The sequence below is a fragment of the Sphaerodactylus townsendi genome, linkage group LG05 (genome assembly GCF_021028975.2).
Source record: "Sphaerodactylus townsendi isolate TG3544 linkage group LG05, MPM_Stown_v2.3, whole genome shotgun sequence".
In the NCBI taxonomy this organism is placed as follows: Eukaryota; Metazoa; Chordata; class Lepidosauria; order Squamata; family Sphaerodactylidae; genus Sphaerodactylus; species Sphaerodactylus townsendi.
The window spans coordinates 68013067-68031004 of NC_059429.1; the positions used below are offsets into that span (position 1 = coordinate 68013067).

The 17938-nt window shown below is 38.5% G+C and overlaps 1 protein-coding gene across 1 annotated transcript in view; it reads left to right on the forward strand.

The window, feature by feature from the left end:
• Positions 1 to 17938, forward strand: part of FAF1 (Fas associated factor 1) — a 278015-nt gene that overhangs the window by 193255 nt on the left and 66822 nt on the right. The window lies entirely within an intron of this gene.

A 17938-nucleotide genomic window follows, 5' to 3' on the forward strand; every position in this document is an offset into this window, starting at 1 on the left:
AAAATTGCAGTGTAGTCTCTTTTGAAAAACTGTTTGAGGGAGTATTTTATGACTAACAATCAGCAGGCATGTCATTGCTTTGTTGTGTTTTACTAAAGAAGTCTATTAAGTAGCACAACTTTGATACACTAGTAATAAGAGTTTGTAGGTTATAGAGACACCTGTGGTGACCAAAGCGACAGAAGCTGCTTAATAGAAAGAGTCTGTACAGCTGTGTCCTATTAACTCCTTATGACACTTTTAGAAACACTAAATAAAAGGCTTATTTGAGGCTTTATAGCTATTCTCAATGAATCTAGAACCTGATTGTGAAATAGAATAGGATGCTTAAGCTTATACTTTTTGGTTGTGGTGTCAGTTTGTGACAGACAAAGCATCACATTAGCAAATTGGGGTTTTCAAATGGTTATGTGTAAACATAATGCAGTTGATTCCTAATTTATGTGTTACAGTTCAAATTACTCTTGCATTGTGGAATTATTATATTGTATGGGACTGTGAGAGGATTTACTAGGTGGAGACCATAGTGTTTTTTCATGTAAACCTTATGGTGTAACACTAGGTAATATTAAATGAATATCTTCCCAACATTCACCATTACAATTTCAGTTTTTGGTTGTTCTATCTATACTAGAGTACTGAAAAACAGAGCAATGTTTTCAAGTTATCATCCACCTTTGTTTACGATGATCATAATTATGCCACGAACGAGTCACTCTCTTGTAGTCTTATGCCTAATCAATTAAATGGAGCTAAGTAGTAATTATTTCAAAATTATTAATTTTATTTAAAAAATTTAAAACCATTAATTGGGTTTCTAGATTGAATTTTATATTCGATCAGTCACAAGCAGGCCTACAAAAATTTCAAAAGAAAAAAAGATACAGCACCAATCACTCTCAATATTTTGCTGAAAAGTCATCTTTTGACTAGCTATTGAAAAGCTAGACTACGTTATAAAATCAGAGACCATTCCATTAGTTTTGGTCTTTGCAATGATGCATTTTATGATGGCTTTACTGAAGTGCATGAGTGCGGCTTATGATGTGACACTCCCTGATGAACTCTCTGACTCTCCAGGCAATGTTTGCATGAGAAGATAAACATACAAGTAGTGATCGCTTTCCTGTGGTTCTTAAATCTAGACATTACAACAGTAACAACTTAAAAATCATCCCTGAATCCTATCTCTGTACCAACAGACTCCTGAAAAGGGTTAGGAAACTACAGCTTGTCCAAAATGCAGCAGTAATAAAGTTGACTGGGTGATGGCATATAGACCATATGACTCCAATTTTGTATCAACTGCTGTCCTGGACCAATTTAAAGTATTGTTTTAAGTGCCACTTGAACTACCTTTGAAGCTCTAAATAGTCTGAGGCCAGAATGCATTTTTGTTTCTTGGTTTGTTTGGGTTTTTTTATTATTTTATCAACAAAAAGTTACTACAAAGAAAAAGAAAGTTAAAAATAAAAATAAATATGAGTGAACATAACAATGATAGCAATAATACAAAAGGGAAAAGATAAGAAAAAGACAGAAAGAGTGAAAAAAACAGGGAGGAGGACGATAGTTTGTTTCTGAGAGCTCAACAGCTCATTCACACTACTGATTCTAGATTTTTTTGGAACTGGTGGGTGTGAATCCAGACCTCTGCAGTTCAAATTTTAAGGTCCCCAGTGTCTGGGGAAGTGAGAGCTAAGAAAAACTTGCTCTGCAGCTAGCAAAATAGCCCCTATCAGCAATGTGCAGTCTGCAATCACTCGTAGGCTCAGCCAGAGTGAAACACCATTCTACCAGAAGTGGGACCAGAATAAGTTGTGTGTCTAAGTGCTATCAAGTCACTTCTGCCTCATGGCGACCCTATCAATTTTTTTGTCCTCCAGACTGTCCAATCAATAACAGCCTTTCTCAGGTCTTACGGACTGAGGGCTGTGGTTTCTGTTATAGAGCCAATTTATCTCATGCTGGGTCTTCCTGCTGCTTTCAACTTGTACTAGCATTACTGTCTTTTCCAGTGAATTTTGTGTTCTCTTGATGTGACCAAAGTATGATATCTTAGTCATTTTGGCTTCCAGGGAAAGTTCAGGCTTGATTTGATCTAAATTCCACTTATTTGTCTTTTTGGCTGTCTGCAGTATCTGTAAAACTTTCCTCCAACACCACATTTCGAAAAAAAATATTTCTTCCTGTCAGCTCTCTTCATTGTCCAACTTTCACACCCATACATAGTAATGGGGAATACTATGGCAGGAATGTAAGATCTTGGTTGTCAGCAACATATGCTTATACTTAAGAATCTTTTCTAGCTCCTTCATGGCTGCCCTTCCCAGTCTCAATCTCGTTCTGATTTCTTCATTGCAGTCTCCCTTTTGGTTGATGATGGGACCAAGAAGCAGGAAATCTTGAACAATTTCAATTTATTCATTGTCAGTCTTAAAATTGTATAATTCTGTGTAGTTATACTGTAGAATACAGTAAAATAATTTACAGCTCACTTTACTGCATGTGAATAATCTTTGGATAATCTGGGACTCCCTGCTCCAAACCCTTTGGTTTCATATGTTTTTTGAGTCTTTATTTATTTTATTTCTGTTCCTTTGTCTAATTTCTGCTGTTGTTCACATTCTTTTTTTGCTGTTTGTGCTTTGCATGTTTTTGTTTTTATGCTGACATCAAGTTGCCCTTGGATCTTGTAAACTAGAAAGGTGGGACTAAATATTTCATTAATTACTTCATATGTTAATTTCTTAGGGGGTGGGGGAACAGGTGAATTGTGTCAAAGGCTATTTTTAGAGGGTCATTGAGATAGCACAAGGGGTCTCAAAGTGATCTCATATAGAGATCTCTTTGACCCTGTCCACTTCCAGTAACTTCAAGGAGACAGTTGATTAACTGCAAGGCATTTTGTAAATACAAAAGAATACAGATCCGAAGAAGTTACCATGTTTAAAAATATAAATGTGACCTAACAAAATCCATAATGACCTATGTGGTGGAGTGGTGGAGTAGAAAAGTGTTTTTAATAGGATTATATTACTAGAAAATTAATATATTCCTGAGACTTTTTGTTACATTCTCATTGGGTCTTAAATGCAGTTGGAAGTTGGCACATATAGTTGCATCTCCATGTTTGTCAAGTTCAGAAGTGTGGCAGGTGTCCCTAGGCTATTTTTCCAGAGTCATGGATCAGTCTGACACAGTGGTATTTGATTCCACTGACAACATGCAAAACTATGAAATAAGGACTGAGTGGTGACTGTTGTGATGTTTGAAAGCATGGCTAGGCCTTCATGAACACTTGCCAAAATAACTTCTATTTAAACAATATATTTAACTGTATATTTCTGAACTCACAGCAGTTCACTTAAACCATAATAAATAACACTTTAAGCTAAAACATATAAACCAAATCATGACAGTTACAGAGAAATCAAATCAACCGGCAAATCAAATATCACACAGATATATATGCATTTATAATTCTTCAGAACTATCAGCCAAGTGTCTATGCCCCACTGTATTTAGATTTTGGACTCTAAACTATTCTGTTACAATTCTAAGCCTCTCTTCCTTAACAGGTTTCATCCATGTTGAAATTATTTTTTTCTTAGTCCTAGGGTAGTTAGTTAATTGACAAACCATTTGTTAATATCTTTTCTGTCACACATTCCTGGGATTACTTTTAAATTCTTCTAGCCTGTTACAAGGATTTTTTTCCTTTTTGCTTGATGGTTTTTAATTCACTCCTTTGGTTTAGGTTTTATTGGTTTTGATTTTATTTTATTTCTTGAGAAATGCTGAAGAGGCAACATATAAATAAAGGAATACAAGAAATCATAAGCGGCTTGCAAAACTGGGTCCATTGTCCTTCATGTAGCAGTTTTAGATTAATATTTTAAGATTTGCTTCACATTTTTAGTTTTCTTCAAAAACAACATGATACAAAACACTTAACATTACTCAGGTCAGATGTCTATTTTTTAAAATATATATATTTTCAAAGACCTAGCAAATTTGACAGTTTGTCTGTGGTTTGTTCTGTGGAAAAGGCAGCAGAAAGAATGTGAGGAAGGATTTCTCTGGTTTCTTGATTACATCCCGCCCGCTCATTTTCTCCTTTTCTCTTTTGCTTTTGATTTTAGTGGCGCTCTTAACAGAATGTCAAGATCAATTTGCAGCATGGTTAAACTCAAGGTTTGCATTCTGCTAGCACCAATTGTCCTTACAAACAATGCTGTGTGTTCTTGTAACTTCAGAAGCTTTTAGAAGGATCATGCCAAGGGCAGCATCTAATGACTTTATTACTATAAGGTTTCAAAACAGACTCAGTAATTGTTCACATCTCCTTGTCATCTAGTCATAATTACTGCATAACATCGTTCAGGATTGCACTTGTGAATGGTTTCCTAGTAGCAGTGAAATTAAGATAAAAGGGAAAGGATGAACAGTGACTGTCTTTTCATGTAGTCTATATTCAGATAATACAATTGTGTGTAATATTTGATATGTTCCTTAAACATGAAAATCCATATTTAAACATATAACTTTGAGGTTCCAATCTGTTACATATCTTAAAATATTTGTTGAGGAACTGAACCTTTTGCTGTAATGTTGCTTGAGAAAACATGAATCATTTATTAAAACATGGCAGAATCCATTTTAGCCCAAGTGGGGACACAAAAAGATTTATTGCAAAAGGATAAGTACCAAGGAATCTACTGACTAAAGCAGGCGGAGACATAACCAGTCTGAAAAAGTGACTCTTAGTGCACAACTGAACAAAACCGTTGAAAAGGGGCAATTGAATCTTGAGTGCGTAAAGGTTCTACATAACTTAACTAACCAGAGAGTTCTAATAGGAAGGAAGATACCCTTAGACAGAAGGCCAAGGGCAAGCAGAGAACATGTCCTCTGTGCATCAGAATGAGTGTAACTCTTATCTCTAGCATAGATCAATTTGGCCACATGTTCTTTACATTGATCTACAGAAAAGATAAAAGGTCTTCCATCTTCAGGTTTACAAGTGACAGTTTCTGTTTAAAAAGCTGAAGCTAGGGAGCTTTATAAGAGTCCCTGAGGGTCCAGCTTACCAAGCTTCCCTCCAGGGCCCAGAAGAATAGATTGGACCCGAATTTAATGGTGTGTTCCCAGGCACAAGCTTCTATTGAACTAAGACCAAACTTATAACGAAGGGCAAATTTTGAATGCACCTAGGGTGTCCCCAATTCCTCAAAGGAATAAGGAGTTGTCTACAGTAGAAATGCATATATGTGAAATTTCTACTGAATTAAAGATTCTAATAGCTGCTGATATAACATGCCCATTCAAAAAGAAGACTCACATAATTGTCTTCATAGTAACTATTGACTTCTGGTTATCAGGTTGTTAAAGGAAAACTACATTTTGCCCGGTAAAATTCTGATGTATCTATATTCAGGGTGAATTTCATTGACACCTTGGCCTGAATTTACCAAAAACATATTTTATGAATTCATTTTAGTACAGAGATCTTTGGGTCTGACATGACCTTGTAAGGTATGAATATAAAGCTATAGATTTATGCATCATGACTTTATGTATAGCAGAGCAGCCTAGACACCACACCTTCAGTGTCAAGTCCTTTGGTTGCTCTGACTTGTGAAGCAGAAGGTGTAAACTAATAGGACCCTGTGGTGCTATTTGTGAAAAAGCTGTGATGAGGAAGAATGGTTGCCTGATCCTGACCTCTGGGGGTGGGGGGAGTGAAGGCAATTGGGCACAATTCTCTTTATGTTCTGCAGCTGCTTCAGTAATACCTCAAGGATTCCGCTATCAAATTCACAAAGAAATTTAACAGAATCTATGTGAGTATTTGACCTTTGCTTATCAAGAGGATTCAATAAATGGCAAGATCAGTATAGTTCATTTACTAAAGGGTAGAGTCCACCAACTAGCTGTTGCAGAGGCTAGCAGAGTATTTGCAGAGAGATCAGAAAAATACTCTTACTGATCTTCATGACTGAACAAGTTACCAGTATTTTAGAATTTCTCACAGGTGACCCTAACAGAACCATTGCTTTTTTTGTGATGAAGGATGATGTGGAGTTATGTACCAGCCTAATGTGAGGAATAGTATATGTTCTTCACCTCACTTATCCAAATGTGTTTATTCATTAATCAACACCTGTAGTAGCAACTACAGCTCCTTTGCCTCTGGTCTGCCAACATATTGTGAATTAAGATTTAATACCTATTATATAGACAGCTGTTTAAGTATAGAGAATTCCCATGCTGATATTAACTGCCCCATGCCTGTGTGAAGCTGTCATGAAAATGTCCCATACATCTAAGCTGACATGCAAGGTAGAGGCATCTAACAATAGACATCTCTGCTGGGCCGTGGATAACATATATCAGTCCTCAGTTCCTGCACCAGATGAAACTTGTGACTGAAATCTCATGTTATAGTTTTCCTAGTGTCTTATTTACCAGACGTTTGAAATTAAATCCATTCAAGATGAAGGTCCTGTGGCTGGGCCAAAGAGAGGCAGGATTGGGATGCCAACTTCTGGCTCTTTATGGCAAGCAGTTGACACCTAAGCCATTCATCAGGAGCCTGGTCATGATCCTGGATACCTCCTTTTCCATAGAGGCCCAGGCCACAAATGTGGCCAAACTGGCATTTTCGCGTCTATGCCAAGTGGGTACCAGTTTGATTTGACTACTTAAAATTACCAGGTTTTTATTAATTGATTCCAAAATTTAACCAAGCACAAGTGTTTGTACTCAGCCTTAGTCCTTACAGGTATGCCATAGGGAGTCCATATCCAACCAGTGCTCCGTTAACTGCATTGGTTCCAGGTGGAATCAGGTTCAAGGTTCTGGTGTTTACCTTCAAAGCCCTAAATGGTCTGAGATCTTCATACCTGCAAGATCTCCTCTCACAATGCACCCCCCAAAGAGTGTTATACTCTATAAATAATATCTTACTGGTAGTCCCTGGTCCAAAGGGCATCTGGTTGTCTTCAGAACCTTTTCAGTTCTGGCCCTGGTCTGGTGGAACACTCTATTTAATGAGACCGGGACCCTGTGGGATCTATCACAGTTGCACAACGCTTACAAAATAGTTATTCCTACAGGACTATGGTTGTGGGCTGCAACTTTATTGGTATTTTGATTTGATTGATTTGATTTGATTTGATTCCATGCCCTCCTGGCCTAAGCTGGTCCCAGTGCAGCTAACACACATGGCTCAATAGCAGTCATAAAACAATAATGTAAATAATTAATAATTAAAACAAGGAGTGCTGGCAGAGTGACCCCACCTCACCAGGGCACTGGCTGGTTGAGTCTCAAGAGCAGCTAGAAGCTTCACAGGATAGAGATGGAGCTGGCTTACAGACAAGCCAAGAGCAAGAGGTCAGAGTGCTTGCAGAAACACCTCCAGCCACTAACAGTCCACCCAGCTTACCTGAATCAGTGAGGCAGCTTAGAATCCACAGCAAGCAGGAACTGCATTCTAAAAGCTGCAATGCATGGTTGAAGGCCCAAAGACACAGGCCTCAACTCAGGATCAATACTGAACCTCGGCACAGATGTATAAGAAATGGCTCTAGGAACTGGAAGTTGCAGGAGCAATGTTGTTGAAATCCTGACAGCTTTTTGCCAGACTGAGGCCGCCCCCACAAGTTGACCTGCAGAACCCAGCTTTGGGGTCCCACAAAATAGCCAGTTGAGCTTCGAGGGCAGCGGGAGCGAGGATGGGCTGTCTACCACCTGGGAATGGGGAGGAAGGAAGGCACATCAAGTGACACCTGACCTAGAGCGGGAGCGCTCTACACCACTTCTCACCAGAGTCTATTTGGGAAGGCCCCCATTGATATGGGGACTTCTGGAAACTTGAAATATACAGTTTTGTGGATTTGCTAGTTTTGATAGAATAAACAGCTGTTGATTCTCTGTAGTTTTCTGAGAGAATCAAGCCAGTTCAAAGACCCTTCAAAGTTTCCCAAGTCTCTGCTGACAATGGTACAAGCCCACCCCATCCAAGCTCACAGGGGAGGCTGCAAGTTCTGTGTCAGTGGTCATAGGCAGAATGGTGGCAATTCAAGATTCTTGTTGCTGTAAAGTTTTAAAAAAATCCACTGGGGTATCTACTGAAGTTTATGTGTTGCTGGAAGTATCTTGTTGGTTCATTCCATGGGTCGTAATTTCACTCGGCCCTAGGTCCTGGCTCACAGCCAAGCTTGGTAGCCTTGCTAACCTGAGGATGTTGTTTCCTGATGGAACCAATGGTCCGGCCGCTCTGGCTATTCTGGCACAGCTTACAGCCTTGGCAGAAACTCCAGTTCCATTATCCACACTTCACTGGGGCAGCCAGGCCAGGTCACTTCATCAGGCAAGAGGAGCACTCTGTTGATCTTGTTATTGGCTCTGATGGCTCCAGTAGCTTCGCTCAAGGACTTGCCTACACCTTCTGTGCTCCACCACACCTCAATCTCCCATATCTCAAGCACCAGCGGCTGCACAAGGTGGGTGCAGTTCATGTCTCCCATCTCAGGTGGTTCCAATTGTTCCAGCACAAATTCCACTTGAGTTTTCCTCTTAGCCAGTGAGATAAACCTTTGAGGTGGGGCACGTGTTATCTATTAATGATTAGTACAGAGCTAACACTTTAAAATGGGCAAATTTAACAATTGTACTAATATAAAAGCAGAGAATCGCCAGAGCTCATTGTACAATGTCTTGCTTCAGCACCATCTTGGATACCTTTCCCTTTGCCTCCCTTCCCCTTTGCTTTTTCTTTTTTCCCCCTCTCCCTTTTTCTTTTCTTATTTCTATTATTAAGGTTGAATAAGCCTTAACATCTTAATTTTTGGTTATCACATCCTTTGCTGGGTTTTTAGTTTAGGGTGCTGCAACAGAGCCCCTCTCTACTTCAGGCAAGGAAACCACTCACTAAACTGTCTTGTAAGATTTTTCACACCTTTTTCTTTCAGGGACTGAGGTTCTTAAGAAATGGTAGCAAATGGTGAAACTCAAGCACTTTCCCTCAGTCCTGTGTGACCCAGAAGGTGTAGGATGCCCGTGTTATAACCTTTTTATGCAAACTCCTTAATGAGGCACACAAAATAATATTGAGGCAGATTTTAAACTTAAACAGAATCAGCGATTTATTTAACACAGGAGGTGGGAAAGGAAAACAAATAACTTGGAGGAAAGGAATAGATGAGGCAGGAGAAATATATGTACGCATGAGGTTTGGCACAGAGATTCAGTATTTAGTTTTCAGGCTCAGGCTACTTAAATGTATTCAGTTTCAGTTCTCAGTTAGCTTAAATGTTCTAAAGATGTTTCATAAGATGGTACAGTTTCATAGACTTCTCAGATGGTATTGGCTAATGGATATCCCACTCAGGGTCTAACTCAGGGGTCTGCAACCTGCGGCTCTCTGGATGTTCATGGACTACAAATCCCATCAGCCCCTGCCAGCATGGCCAATTGGCACAGCCCAGCCCACCCCATCCAAGTTAATTGCCCATGCTGGCAGAAGCTGATGGGATTTGTAGTCCACAAACATCCGGAGAGCCGCAGGTTGCAGACTCATGCTTGGTACTTAGCGTACCCTCACTCATCCTATCCAGTTAGAAAACCCTAAAATAAAACATAAATCACTCTCTTTTGAGGAAAACAATGCAAAACCCCAATATACCAGACTAACTGGTATCCAGGAATTCTTCCCTCATTAGAAGATATGTTCTTCACTGGTTTATATATATGGTCCTTCAGCTTGGCTCCTCAATAAACCCCACCACCAGTTCTTTCAGTCTGTGTATGCTATTGCTTTTACGTGATTCACAGACTCATATCGGTAGAACCAGTCACACACATGGACTGATCTACTCACCTCAGAAATTATGAGCACAACTGAGGTAGTTAACTCTTTACTCAACAGATTCTAGATCCAAAAGTCCTTCAAATTGTTCTTCCCAGGGATATATTATTTTCCCTCTGTGCATCATCAAGTCATTTTAGTCAATCAGAGTGCAGGATGCCACAACAAATCAGGTTGCTTCTCCTGTTCTTAAGCCTTTTGTGCTTCACTCTGAATTCTACCTCTGAAAAACTTGCACTTTTATTTATTTATTTATTTATTTTGTTTATTCAATTTATATATCCATCACAGGTGCCATGAATGATTATTAAATGTTTCACTGGAAACCAAATGTATATGGTATCTGATAGTTGTGAAACAGTCTGAGACTGTCGAAGGCTTTCACAGCCGGATTCAACTGGTTGTGGTGGGTTTTCTGGGCTGTGTGGCCTGGAAAACTTACTGATTGGTTCCCCACCCTGGGACACGGACAGTATACCCCACTAAACTTTCCCTTCTCACTAGACACAGTGTGAAACATACTTTTCTCTCTGATACACCTCTGAAGATGCCAGCCACACATGCAGGCGAAACGTTAGGAACAAGACCTACCAGACCATGGCCACACAGCCCGGAAAACCCACCACAACCAGCCTGAGACTGTTGTAACAGGAAGAACAGTGTAGAACTTACATAAATACCTTAACTGAACGTGTTCTGTGAATTATTATTGACAAATGACTTGCAAGTGATTTTTTGATGGTAATGAAAGAGTCTTTGACTATAGGAGTAGGGGTGGCAAGAAGTAAAGAAGGGGTTGAGAGAGAGAGAGAGAGAGCAGATGTCTTGAAAGAAAGCCAGGGTTTAGTGGATAAAATTTTGGGATGTGTAAATATGCTAATTTGTTTCTTTTTGCTTCCATATGTTGTTTGTTTGTTTGTTTATAGACTGCCTTTCTAACTTGGACTGAAGGAAGATCACATAGAGTGAGTCATTACAATCAACAGAATAGGACATTCAGTAAACAATGAAATAAGATTTGGGTTGTAGAACCAAAAACAGAATTGAAGCAAAGTGTTATCATGATACATTAAATGTTGCAAAATAACTTAGCTGGCTCCAATTTACAGCAAACTGCACACAGTATTATAAACCACAGTCCCTAATAATTTATCCAAGTAACTTTGTGAATCATTTCTTACAGTTCTAGCCTATTGCCTGCATAGAAAAGCACTCTTGAATCTTTCAGATTTGCATAGTTAGTGGAAAGCCAGGAGAATGGGATCCTTTCTGATCTCCTCAGGCAGATCATTCCAATGGAGATGGCATGTGTCCAGGCAGTTATTGATTTTGCCCATTTGTTGGTTAGCATCTGCAGAAGATCCTATTCCGATGTTGTTGTGATGTAGTATAAGGGAAAAGGCAATCTTGCCGATATGAGAGTCCAAGGCCATGAAGGGCTTTGTATGTGATAGCCAATACTTTAAATTGAGGCTAGTAACTTATGGGCAGCCTGTGGAATGATTGCAGAATGAGAGTAATATTCATGCCCCATCCACTGATTGTTGTTGATGCCTTGATTGTTTACAGATTTTTGAATATCATTACCCTGACCTGGATAGCCCCACGTGAGTCTAATCTTGTCAGATCTCAGCAGCTAAGCAGGGTCAGCTCTGGCTAGTATTTGGAAGAACAACATCCAAGGAATACCAGAGTCATGACATGGAGTCAGGCAATGTCAAACCATGTCCAAACATCTCTTGCCTACAGGGTTGCCATAAATCAGATGTGACTTGATGGCAAAAAAAATGTTGTTTGGAAGTGCAGGGTACCTCGTTTATACATATTGATGCATAAAATAGTTACATGAAAATAAAAAATGGCAGTATAATAAAGACTCCCAGGTTCAATTTGCACAATGATGAGATAAAATCCAAATGGGAATTTTTGAGACGAGCCAGTTGGGATGAGAAATTCAGAACCTTTCCTAATAGAGTGTACTATAATAATCAGACATAGATATTCTGTTTAAATACATTTCACAGCCTCCAGTTCTACATTGAAAATTTAAATATTAATATATAAAATGTTATTCTTAAATTAACATTTTAATGAGACTACTGTTGACTTTGCACAATATTAAATTAATAATGTTAAATAATTACATGTCTAATGTATTTAATATTCACCAAGGTATTCTTTTTTGCTTTGAAAAGACATTACAGCAATTCTTTTGTTATCAGAGATACTTCAGTGCTTTACGGTTTAGTTAAAGTAGGTCAGATATTTACTGCCACTCATTTTTGAAGACTAGTTTTATTGACCTTAAATAGTTCTAGAGCTGACTTCAAGGTTATGCAGACCATGGAATATCAAACTGCTGTTTGCCAGACTGATTCTTAAGAAAAAAAATTCAATAGAATTTGAACTGGATTTTGTAAATGAATTGTAGAATTACTGTTCTTCAGTGCATTGAGATGGATGTCTGCATTCAGCCTAGGTTAGTTTTATTCTGTTTGCACCATTCCTCCTCTCTCTATCCAAGTTGGGAGCATGACAAGTGCTACTGTTTGAGCTCCTTTGCTAAGGGCGCAGGCCAGTGCAATCCTCAGTCTGTACCGGACATTGCAAGGCTCTTCCCAGACCTTGTATAAAGCTACTCCTTGTTCTCCCCTCTGCTCCTTGCTTTGGGAGTGTTGAACAGCATTCTCTGTTAACCTTAGGCAGCCTTATCAGCCAACCAGTTAATACTGAGCAGCAATGGCCAAATAATAGATTCAGGCACCTTCTGCACATTCTTCCTCTACTTTAAAATATTGGTTAACTACATTTAATTATTTAGGGGGGAAAGTTAATAGCTTTCACTTTAAGGTTGCATCCTACCAAAATGAGGCCAATAAAACTCAACATTGGCTCTACCTGTTTTCAAACTATTCTCCTTGCCAAACCTAGTTTAAGTTTTTGAGGTATAAGCATGCAGTCTTTTTTTAAACTACTTATCTAAAAATGAGTTTTTTATTCTGTTTTGATTAGATATGAAGTACTTCTCAGCATGTGACATTTTAATGCAGTTTGTCTTTTTAAATAGGTTTACCTTCTAATGCATGAGACAACAGGACTTTGCTCATCAGACAATGCATACATTTCAGAGCAGTTGTTACCTAAAATATTACCACAAGGCATAAGAAAACACATGATTTAAGTTACCTTTCATGAACATAATTAAGAATTAATAAGCCTGAACTGGTGGCTAGTCCTCAGAATTTCCACTGTTTTGCCTTTTGTGACCTGTGTTATTAAAAGTCCATTATTTTTACAGACTTTATTAAATTGGATCTTATTAAAGCATTCTATATTTGCATTTGGTCTTTCATAATTCATTATTATTATGACATTTACTTTTTACCTTCAGATCTGAAAACATATCATAAGCTACCCTTTTCTCTTGAAAGAAATGCTAATTTCAAACAGTCCTCTAATGGAAGAGAAAAGCTTTATCAGTTTTTTCATTTATTCAGGATCGTGTGAAGAATACTAATGCCAGACTTCAGTATGCTAATGGATGAAAGCTTTTTTTTGGGTCAAAAGCTTAGAAATATTGTTTTAGACAACATAAGTATGGAAGTGAAAGAGGGCTACTTCCTCATCTGAGAACCTAACTCCGCTGAACAATTCTGGATTTGTGTTACTACTAGATCCACAATTTACTAAAAATATTTAGTTTGTAGAGAAAGTAGTATATAATTCTTTAAAAACTCTACATCCACAATGGAATGTGTGAATTTTTAAAATTTTATTGTGCTCTCCTCTTTTATGAAATCTTTCCAACAAATAGCAATATTGAGAATTCATGGGACATCTGAAAAGTTTCATAAACAATTTTAGGTGATCAAAAAATTGCTAGAAATTTAGTGCACCTTTGCCTTCCTATAAATGGTACATGTGTTATAGTCTAGTAACTTTTTTTTGGCATGAACCTAAATTCTATTGAAGGAACTATTGTCGAACAAACTGTATAAGACTTGAGCATCATAACTGGTTTCTTTCAAGACTACCGCTAACAGTCAAACAATTACCGTATATACTTGTGTATAAGTCGACCCGCATATAAGTCGACAGACCTAATTTTACCACAAAAAACTGGGAAAACTTATTGACTCGTGTATAAGTCGAGGGTGAAAATGCAGCAGCTACTGCTAAATACCAAAAATAAAAATAGATACTAATAAAATTACATTAATTGAGGCATCAGTAGGTTAAATGTTTTTGAATATCTGTTTCAAAGAAAAACAGTAAACTAGCTCTGTAAGTGGAAAAGAGAGTCAACAAAAATAACATGGTCTCAACAATAACTTTAAAAGTACAAAAACCTTAGCTCAATCAGCAACCAAGCTAAAACACAAGAGTTAAAATCCTTCAAAACTGGATTTTTGGTCAGGGGAGGAATGTTTATGTTAGTAGTACCAACATTTCAGAGTATCTTTAGGAGACCCTCCTGATGATACTACCCAGGTTTGGTGAAGTTTGGTTTAGGGGGTCGAAAGTTATGGACCCTCAAAATGTTGCCCCATCTACTATTAGCTCCCATTGGAAACTATGGGAGATGGGGCACCCCCTTTGGAGGTCCATAACTTCGGACCCCCTTAACCAAATATCACCAAACCAGGCTGGTATCAGCAAGAGATTATCCTGATGATACCACCCAGTTTTGGTTAAGTTTGGTTCAATGAGTCCAAAGTTATGGACCCTCAAAATGTAGCCCCATCTACTATTAGCTCCCATTGGAAACAATGGGGGATAGGGCACCCTCTTTGGGGGTCCATAACTTTGGACCTCCTGAACCAAACTTTACCAAACTTGGATGGTATCATCAGGAGAGTCTCTTGAAAAATCCCTGAAATTTTTGTGCTGCTGGCCTAAGCATGCGCCCCCTGGTGGCCGACAAAGTAAAAACCCTAAAATATATTTTTAAATACCCCTGACTCGCGTATAAGTCAAGGGGGGCTTTTTCAGCACAAAAAATGTGCTGAAAAATTCGACTTATATGCGAGTATATACGGTAGTACTGTAACATGAAGTTCAAGAATTCTGTTGGACATGAGATAGAGGCAGCTGATTAAAGAAGCTTATAATATCCCCAAAGTTTCTTAAAAATTTACTGAATATATCTGGAAGCATATGAAGCTATATTGTTATAGGATTGAGGATATATTTAGCTCTCAATTACCTTCCCCCTCCTACTTTCTTCCATCTGTTCTTTTGTGTTGTAACTTTAAATTTGGAGTATAAGGAAGGAGATAGATGGAGAATGGACTAATGGCGTATTTTATTGTTTTTTATAAAATAAGAGCATTGGGATAAATATATTAATGTAGGGGAGCAAAAAAGGAAAGCAGCTGGTTGGTTATTAAGAGTTTGCTAGGGGGTCTGCAACTTACGAGGAGAATAGGGAAACAGAACTGGGAGCCAAGGGGACTCTGTATAATTAGTGAACTGCATGTTTTTCTAAAATTAAATGGGAAATTGGTATGTTCACTCTGAAATGGACAATTCCTCTGAAACAAACAGGTACCTTCCTAAAGGTAAATTCTGAAAATACCTGTTCTCATATTAAATATTTTTAAGTGCAGACCTTTTAAAAAATCATGCTAAGCTTGTATAATTGATAGTGATAGTCAGTCCAGGGCTGCCCCCAGTTTTGTAGCTTCTTTGACTAGCCTGGGCATCTCTCAAATTGTAATAGACTTGACACATGAAAAAGGCCATAGTTTGGATTTAATCTTTTATACTAAGCCTCTGAAAGGAGGTCTAATTGCAGAAGTAGAGATTTGTCCTGAACTATAATCTGACCACTATGGCACTGATGTGCTGCAGAAATGGGGCCTAATTAAAATTGTCTTCCACACAGTCTCATGGATCCTTCTGAATTCCAAAATGCTCTGGGAGGTTTTGGGATTTTAAATGCTTGCCCTACTGATGCTGCAGTGGGAACTTGGAGTGTGAGGTTCCTCAAAGCCATTGACAAGATTGCTCCTCATTGACCTCTCCTGCCTTTAGGGAGAAAGTGAGTCCCATGGTTTATTGTGGAGCTAGGTGACCTGAAGAGTCACTGAAAAGATGCTGGTGAAAACAAAGCATATTACAAAGCCAACTAGAAAACCTGTGAAGTGGTGGTGATAGCAGCAAAGAAGTGTAATTTCTCAGCAACCATTGTGGCAGCTAGCTCATAGTTCTCCCAGCTATTTAAGGCGTCCCATCACCTGCTGACTCCTAAACCCAAGGATGTAGGTAAGGGGGGGGGGTTCTCGGGTTCAACCCCCCCATTCATGTCCGAAGCTCCGCCCACCCGTTTGTGGGTTTTAAAAACATTTTAGTTTTTTTGGTTTTTTGCCTGCGGGGGGTGCATTGTTTAGGCTAGCAGCACCAAACTTTCAGGGATTGTTTGGGGGAATCTCCTGATGATACTACCCAGGTTTGGTGAGGTTTGGATCAGGGGGTCCAAAGTTATGGACTCCCATAGGAGTCTCAAAGGCCCATCCTTCATTGTTTCCAATGGGAGCTAATAGAAGATGGGGGCTACACCTTTGAGGGTCCATAACTTTGGACCCCCTGAACCAAACTTCACCAAACCTGGCAGGTATCATCAGGAGAGTCTCTTACTGATACCTACGTCCCTGCCTAAACCTGAACCTTTACTGTGTCAGGAAACGACACCTTCACAAGGTTCTTTCCTGATAGAATAATACTAATAGGCTCTGACATGGATGTCACTGGTAAGATAGGCCTGGCAGAAAAGGTGCTTCATACATCATCTTGTCTGCATATGGACCATTTTGACCCAGTTATTATGATGGATTCTGACAGGATCCTGAGATCCATGTGCACTTTTGCCTATCCTTTTTATTGCAGTAAACTTAACAGGAGAGATCTCTGCAGATTGGCAGTCATCAGTTGTGGTACCCATTTATAAAAATAAGGGTACTTGCTTAGATTCCACCAACCATAGACCCATTAGCTTGCTATCTGTGCTAGGCAAATTGTATGCCATGTTTTTGGAACATAAACTGAAGTCTATGCGCAACAGAATTTTTCAAGAAGGCTTTTTGCACAAATTAAATAGGACTGACATGCAATAACATGGTCAGAAAGTTGCATTGATAAGGGGATAGGGATTGTGGCCTATAGTACTGTATTGCTACCTATAGTACTGTCAGTATTCTTGTGACTAAGTGCTTAATGTATCATTTTTAGAAGTCCATGCTTTGTTTCAGCTCTGTTTGAAATTACTGTTTTCAGATTTCTGTAGTCCAATCACTTTTTGGCTGTTCATGGATGACCCATACTGTTGATTATATTTCACTTATAATATGTAATCTACTGTGAATTTCAGGGAGAAAGGCAAATTATAAGTAAATTATTAATTAAATACAAAATCTAATAATTCTTAAACTATAGTATCAAGGTTGATAAGGTAGTAGCGTTCGTCTCCTTGAGAAAGTCTTTTAAAGAAATTACTATGAGATCTTTGGAGTTTTGCGGAACATCTGCTATGGTGGGGAGGTGTCTGCAAAATGTTTCATTCAGAGGTCATGTCTGCTGATTTAAATTTTGGTTTTTTATTCAGAATTAAATTGCCCCCTCCACCTTTTATTCTGTGTGTTTTTCACTCCATTACTTCCTGCTGTACACTGTTTGTGGTAAGGCCTTTCTATCGCAAATGTAGAACAAATCAAGATTTTTCTAACTCTGTGGCAACTGCTGCTATTTGATTTTGATCAATTTTGATATTGTGGCTTAACCATTTCTTAGGATCCATATTTACTCTTCTGGTTTAGCTCAACTGGCTGTGAGTTGAAAAGATACTTCATATACATGAGAATGACAAAACAAATTTTACTTCTTTGAATGTTGGTAATCCCCCCTTGGATTGTACTTTTAAGTGTATTAGTGTTGCTACATTACTGATGTTTTGTGCTGTTGGAATATATGGTATAGTTGTCTTTAAATACTTTGTTTCATCTAAAGGACATTACCTTAGTATATGCATATAGTGCATGTTCTGCGTGGAGAAAGGCTTGGGCT